The sequence below is a fragment of the Neomonachus schauinslandi genome, chromosome 13, assembly GCF_002201575.2.
Source record: "Neomonachus schauinslandi chromosome 13, ASM220157v2, whole genome shotgun sequence".
Lineage (NCBI taxonomy): Eukaryota > Metazoa > Chordata > Mammalia > Carnivora > Phocidae > Neomonachus > Neomonachus schauinslandi.
In genome coordinates this window covers 72,665,745-72,671,744 of record NC_058415.1, presented here as the reverse complement: position 1 = coordinate 72,671,744, position 6,000 = coordinate 72,665,745, and the positions used below count along the sequence as shown (strand labels likewise).

The 6,000-nt window shown below is 42.0% G+C and overlaps 1 protein-coding gene across 3 annotated transcripts in view; it reads left to right on the top strand.

The window, feature by feature from the left end:
• The first annotated feature begins 417 nt into the window (after positions 1–417).
• The window catches only part of PTBP3 (polypyrimidine tract binding protein 3), a 126,678-nt gene continuing 121,095 nt past the window's right edge, over positions 418–6,000 (top strand). For all 3 annotated transcript variants that reach the window (XM_021691712.2, XM_021691713.2, XM_021691711.2), the window contains exon 1: positions 418–549. The gene's annotated coding sequence lies outside the window, so the exon portion shown is untranslated. The remainder of the gene's footprint in view (positions 550–6,000) is intronic.

The following is a 6,000-nucleotide window of genomic DNA, read 5'->3' as shown; positions in this document are numbered from 1 at the left end:
ACACTCCAGAGCCGGGTCTCCAACGCTCTTCCCGCAGGAAGACCGAGGTGTGGGAGCCCGGCGGCCCGAAGCAGAGTGGCCGGAAGGCCGGCAGGGCCCGCGGGTGGGTGGGCGGGGCGGCGAAGCGGGAAGCACAAGGAGCGCGCTCCCGTGAACGCAGGAGGGAGGCGGGGGCGAGGCGCGCGCGTGCGCTGGGAAGAGAGGCCTGGAGGAGGAGTCTTAGGGCGACGGCAGGAAGAGGGCGCCCTGGAGCCGAGCGGGAGGCCGGCTGGGGGCGGGGCGGAGGGAGGGCGTCGACCCTAGGGGGCGGGGTGAGGCGAGGCGGGGACGCGCTTGCGGGGTGGGGAAGGCGGGGGCGCGGCGGTGGCGGGAGCGTCCCTGGTCTCCGCCCCTGTTTCCCATTCTCCTCCACCTCCCACCCGGCGGGGCTCTGGAGAGGCGCCGCTTGCTCGTCCCTGGAGCCGCCCAGCTGCCGCCGCCTCCGCCCTCCGCTCGCGGTGAGCCCGTCAGTCCCCGCACCGTGCGCTCCTCCGTCTGGGCCATGGATGGGTAAGTACTCGAAGGCTCTGCGGGGCTGCGCTTGCCCCGCTTCCTTTCGGCTTTCGGCCGGACACGCCGCGGCCGCAGAGCCGGGCGCGGCGCCGGCGGCCGGAGGAGCGACCCCGGCCGAGTCCGACGGCGGGGCTTCCGGGCGCCCCGAATCGCAGAGGGGCGGTCCGCCGCCGCCTCTTCTCCCGGCTGGGGCGCCCCCGTAATGTCCGCCCCTTCACAGCCTCACACCCGGAAGCGGAGGAAAGCCGGGTGCAGCCGCCGGGTGCCGGGGTCCGCCCTCCGCGCGCAGAGTCCGGGGAGCCCGGCCCGGCCTGCCGACACTTCCTTTCAGAAAATGGTGCGCGGCGCTGGAGGAGGCGGAGGCGGCGCTCGGGGCGGGCGTCCTCCCGCTTGGGGAGTTGCTGTTTACCGGTGAGGTGGGGCGAGCGCTGGAGCTTCCCCTGGCGGGGAGGCGAGTGGCCGCCGAGAGGCGGACGGCGAGTGCACGCGTCGGGGCACGTCTGGGCGGCGACCTGGTCCCGAAGCCAAGGCCCCCCGCGGGGTGTCGACGTGCGGGGGGACCCGCAGAGGTCTCCGGACTTGGGGCTGTGAGCTGTGCTAACGACCTCTGTATACCGGGCGTCTGGACCTGGTGACCATGGACTCCTGCCCCCATAGCCCCCCAAAGAAACTTCGTGAATTTCTGCAATTTTCGGGAGCGTTCAGACGCTCTAAAAGTTAAAGAGGTCTGTTGTCAGAATAAAAAGATTTCGAATCACTGATAGAAATATTTCTCTGAGAACCCAGGGATATGGCGTGGGACCTGACAGATAATTTAATATTTAAGGAAACAACTAGGTTAGGATCTTCGTGGATTAATTGTAGCATATGTTTATCAAGATTTTAAAAATATCTCCAGCTCTATTAGAGCTTGCAAATCCACTTATTCATTCCCATTATATATCTGAGTTTTTGTTTGGCTTTTTACTTGCTTTTGAGGACAACATATCTATAAACCCCCTGGTTGAAGAATATGTGGAACTTCCGTAAACAGTAAGAGCCTTGTACATGTTAACATATAGTTGATGACTGTTGCCATGCTGTGTAAAGACAATGGAATCTTCCAACAATTTTTGCCTTCGTTAGACTTCATTTATCTACTTCCATAACCTTAAATCTGTATATTTGGATTAACTCATTTGAATGCTAATTGCACACTGATACAGACTTTAGACAGTGCGGTTTTAGATTTCATTGATGGTTGCGATGTTCTGTATTTTAATTGAAGCTATTTTTATTTAATTGAAAATTTTCTGAGAACATCGTTGAAAACTCATTTCACATCACCGTATTCGGTTACACTTTATATGTGTGCAAAGTTTTGCTGTTTTAATTTGTGTAATTATGCCAACATTTCAGTTCAGGAAGGCTGTGAAATTAATGTCTCACAGTGTGTAGTGCGTTGTCGTTAGACGGTTTGACTTGAGCTATGGAAGCAGGCTAGCTTTTTGTATTGGAAAATTTACAGTGATGACAAAGGATTCGAGTTATGCATCTTGGTTTTTAAACTTTTGGGTAACTGAGAAGTGCAGACTTACTCTTGGATAGTTTAGTAACTCTCTCTTTACCCTATATGTGGCTTTAAAGCTAAGAATGAGTTTATTGGTTTATATATGTGGGGCAGTAAGACATTCTGGAAGGTAAGTTCAGGACCTATACAATCTTGTTTTCTATGCAGAAACAGTTATTTGTCACATTTAAATTTCAGAGAAATGAATTTCAAGTTTCAAAAGTCTATCAGGAAAAATTAAAAATCTATATGGTTATTGCTTAAAACAAATTTGCATCATTGAACAATCCAGATTTCATAAATTTGTTTACTTTTTTTTAAGTAATGGCATTATAGGTTATTAATTATAGAATGTAGTTGGAGCTTTCTTTTAGGAGATACGGAGGTAAACTGTAATTGAAGATGGTTTCTTTGGGACGAGAAAAGATGGATTTTTGTTTGAGAGAGCTTTATAGGAGTTTTTACACCTTGGGCTTAAGGGATGTGGTTTTTAACACAGTGAATATTTGCTTTCAGGAGGCTAATTAACTTTCTGCATTTTTCCCACAGCCTGAAAAGGTCCTTTTCCATTATTTTGGATAGTTAAAAAAAGAAACAGCAAACCACCGGTCAATGTATCTTTCTAGTTGTTCCTCAAATCCCAACTGTCTTTTGTGTGTGTGTGTACGTTTTCATTTCCTCCTGAGATAATTTATACTTAAACACAGTTTTGATGTGGTAGAGTTTTTTTAAAAAGCAGATCTTTGAAAATTTTCATGTCTGAAATTTGATATTTGCATTTATTTTAGTTCTGAGAGACTATCTTGGTTGTATTTTGGTGAGCTGTTTTGGGTGGTAGATACAAATTTGCAGGGTACCTTCTATTTCTGTAAAAGCCACTCACAGTTTTGTTTCATTTAAAATTTTAAAACATGTTAATTCAGACCAGTGATTTAAAAGAATGAACTTTGGTGATTTTAAGTTTTGATTTGGATTTGTTAAATAGAGGTAAATAGATAAACACATATTGTTTTATTGAAACACAGCTATACTTTAATAAATACTGAAAGAATTTGATTTACTGTTTGTTTCTTATATTGTGGTTAAAGCTTTGCTTTTACACTCTGCTGTTGCTAGACTGTCCCATCACTTTTCTTTGTATTAACATTTCACAACTCATCACATTCTTCTTTTTATTAATTTTTATTATTATAATGCTTTTCCTTTTTTTCTTTAATCTTATTATCTCTGTCTTTTAAAAACTTGTTCTCTAACTTTGTTTTCCATTTTCTCTTTTTACTTTTTCCATACAGTGTTGTTACAGATCTTATAGCAGTCGGTTTAAAGGTAGGACTCTTTTACTATCCTTTCATAAGCTTTTTTAAATCTTAGTTTCGGCATTTTTTTTTTTTTCCAGTGGTGATATCATCTCACCTGTTCATAAAATTATCTTTTTTACTGTGTGATAATAGTCTTTCATTTTTATTTAGCTCCAAAATAAGTGGACCTGTAGTTGATTTTGGATTTTACATATTTATAAAGAGGGGCTACAATATTATTGTATATCTAAAATGTGAACAAAAAGTTTAGCCCAAAGTTTTACTTGAACTCTCAGAGTTTATTTGTTTGATTTTGTTTTGTTTTGTTTTAGCAGTTAAATGTAGCCTAGGCTATATTTCCCTATCATGTTTGTTCTTGTATTTTCTCTTGGATGTGTTTTTGAGTAATAAAATAATAATAGCAGCTAAAGTTTCTTCAATTCCTAGTATGTGCCAGCTGCTGTACACCTATTTCACTAATTGTAACAGTCCTTCAAGGTAGGTATTAATAAATTCCCATTTTAGAGATGGAAAAATAGGTTCAGAAAGTTTGTTTTCAAGGTGTGGTGCACCAGAGTTCAAACCCGTGTCTTCCTGGTTCCAAAGCCTGACTTTTTTTTTTTAAATATAACTAGCTGCCAGTAATAAGGGTGCTGTCTAGAAAGTGAACAGGAGAGCTGGATAATTAATATTTTACAGTAATAACTCTTTAAGTCACATTAGTTTTATCAGTCTTCTCATTTATTGAATTCTAAAATATAAATCAAGTAAGCAATATTCACCAGTATGAGGCTTTTAAAATATAAATGGGTGTTTTAAGGTTTCCTTTAGCATTTTGATATTTGATATACTGAGTTGAGAATCTAGTTCTAGAGGCCACTTATAGTTTGGATTACTATAGAAAACAAAAATAAATAATTCATGTTTATATTATATGTGTTTTATGTAAAATTGTTTCACCACTTTCTGTCCTTCATCTCTTCATCATCTCTTCTTGCTAGCAATTTCAGCACTTCCACATTTGCAGTTATTGGATCTGGTGGTGGTGCTCATCTTCTAATACCTTAAAAAATAAGCATAATAGCTTATGAAACTAACAATAGGATTCTGAGATTAACATAATAGGGAACTGCTGCTTATACTATCTTTTGAAGTTGGGTGGAGTTAGCTTACTTTGACAAACTTTGAACATATTTTGTGAATTGAAAAAAAATGGAGGAACCTCTTTAGTGAGATATGCTTTTCTTCTTCTTCTCCTCCCTACCCCCCATACTTAAGTCACTTTCTTTTGGGAATGACGCTAGGAGATTTTACAGAAACTGCAGGCTCATATCTAGGATCACTTTTGGTGTCTCTGTAGGTACCTGTGAGGGAAAGGATATTTAAAGTGAATGTTGTGTGAAAAGTAATTTGTGATTCTAGAGTTTATCTGGCAAAAATGAATACATGAGACATTTAAAATAAAACTTACATTTTTGAGTTGAGAAATTGTGCTTGAAGGGCTATTATGCCTTTTTTACTACGGGGGAAAATATATCTTAGTGATAAATAAAAGAAAAAGATTAGGCACGGCATCCAGATTTGAATACATGATTTGGATTTCTGACTACCTGTTTAGCAGCAAGCGCTCTAAAAACAAAGATCAGATCCTACTCTGAAGAAAAAATAAGCTGATTTAGTTGTTTCACTAGGCAGTCTATATTTATGTAGACTTAAATACTGGAAATGTCTGTAAAATTACTCATTATATGGAGAATTTCTCCTAAGATTGTTCTGCTTCTTTCTTGGATCCCATCCAAGGAGTTTAGTTACCAGGTAATAGGCTAATAAGGCTCATAATTCATCTAGATTGAATAAACCAAAATCAGCAAATTAGAAATCCTTTAAGAATTACCTTCCTCCGCTATCTGAATATGATGATACAACACATAGTTTTAGCCAGTGGCAAGAGTGGATTTCACTTATGGTCCATAAGTTGCTTTCCCGGATTCAGAAAAATAATATGAGTTTCATTTTTAAAGAATTAAAAATATCCTTAAATATGAAATCCTTTATTTTAGAGAAAGAAAGCTGAATTGTTTTTAGAGATGACTGATAATGAACGCGTGTCAAGAACTTTATTATACCAGATAAATCAAACTGTCAGCATGGTGGGTAACACAGCTTTTTGTGTGTGTACCTAAGTGTATTTTAAATTTCCAGCTTATACTAGTTTATCTGAAACTCAGGTATTTCCCATATTTGTGGTTATTTTTCCAAAGTACTATAGTAGTTACTAGAACAAATGATTTTTGGGCACCTGGGTGGCTCAGGCTGTTGAGTCCAACTTTGGCTTAGGTCATGATCTCAGGGTCCTGGGATTGAGCCCCCTGTTGGGCTCCCCCTGGAGTTTGCTTTCTCCCCTCCCTCTCCCCCCCCCCATTCTCTCTCTCTCTCTCTCTCTCCTTTTCTCTGTCTCATAAGTCGGGGAAGGGGGAGAGGGAGAGGAAGAGGGTGAGAAGCAGACTCCCTGCTGAGCTGGGAGCCTGATGCTGCTCAGTCTCACGACCCCGAGATCATGCATGGCCTGAGTCAAAATCAAGAATTGGCCACTTAACCGAC